Source organism: Musca autumnalis, unplaced genomic scaffold, assembly GCF_047663935.1.
Source record: "Musca autumnalis isolate F117 unplaced genomic scaffold, ASM4766393v1 scaffold_5, whole genome shotgun sequence".
NCBI lineage: Eukaryota > Metazoa > Arthropoda > Insecta > Diptera > Muscidae > Musca > Musca autumnalis.
Window position 1 is genome coordinate 134,021,493 of NW_027412088.1, and position 1,198 is coordinate 134,022,690.

Sequence of the window (1,198 nt, forward strand, 5' to 3'; positions counted from 1 at the left end):
TAACTGTATGTTTTCTTAAGAGATGTTTTGTGCCTGTAACAATCTTTTGTATCCCCAAGGATGACTTAATACCAAATTTCACTAATTTTAGTTCGATAATGTGGCTAAAACTTTCAAATCGGGATAGGCAGTGGAATATTGAAAGTACGACTATAAGTTATGTCATTTTATCTACCTCTATATGCATACATATTATACTTCAACTGAGCAAAATACAAACTTCCTGCGGATTATCACTGTCTTTTTTGTATTATTAACAAAAACATATGTGTGTACTATAAATAAAGATAGCTATAATTTAATCTCATTTCAAAATTACATTATTTTACATACAAAAACATTGATTCAAATTATTTTATTTCATCGGCAGCTACTTGTGGTAATGGTTTATGGTCGTTAGTAGGTTGCGAAAGTTGCCCCACTGTCGATAAATATCACCACCTTTAGGTTTGGCCAATCATTAGCAGAATCCGTATGCGTTACATGTATTTTCATTTATTTTCGGTTTTGGTTTCTAAATAATTTCGCTGTAGCTCAATATCCATTGGCTCGGGATCGTTTTACCTACCAGCTTTTGGACATGAAGTAAACGTTGGTGTTCTCGTTTCATCACTTCGTATGTTTTCTGAACCTTTTCAATGATGTTTAAGTCCAGTTGAAAAACAAATAAAAAAGATGATTTGCTGCTATTTTGGTGTCAAATTTGAATTTCTATATTTTCTATGTCATAATGGACACTGCCGCTACCAATACTACCGGAGGATGTTGGCATTTGAACTTAACATATTCCTGTAAATAGATGTACATACATTTATTATCTTTTAAATTGATATTTTAAAATGTTATTACCTTTCTCCGTTTTTTTTAAGTTGTTGCATTTTGCTGCATAGGCCTAAAGTCTGGAACCAATCTGGGGCTAATAATTCTATAGGTTTCAATGGAACTGAATGGGAATGTAATTTTTATAGCTATAAACATTGCCAAATACCAACATAGGACACTACCATATGATACACAAGCCATATCCAAAATGCCTTGGTGATACAATAGGTGTATCCGCGAACTCGATATTTTTAATATTTATTTGTAGTTTTTTTACCTATTATACTACCTAGTATTGAGAATAAAATCAGGTTGACACTACATTTTACAGAATTTTCCTTCCAAGTATACAAAGTACTGCACGTCTTCACATTAG

The 1,198-nt window shown here is 32.1% G+C and overlaps 1 long non-coding RNA gene across 1 annotated transcript; it reads right to left on the bottom strand.

Moving 5' to 3' along the window:
* Nucleotides 1–230: 230 nt before the first annotated feature.
* Nucleotides 231–943, bottom strand: LOC141406198 (uncharacterized). Its single transcript, XR_012413337.1, has 2 exons — nucleotides 850–943; nucleotides 231–789 (listed from the first exon to the last, which is right to left on the bottom strand). It is a non-coding gene; the product is annotated as an uncharacterized lncRNA (long non-coding RNA).
* Between the last annotated feature and the right edge of the window lie 255 nt (nucleotides 944–1,198).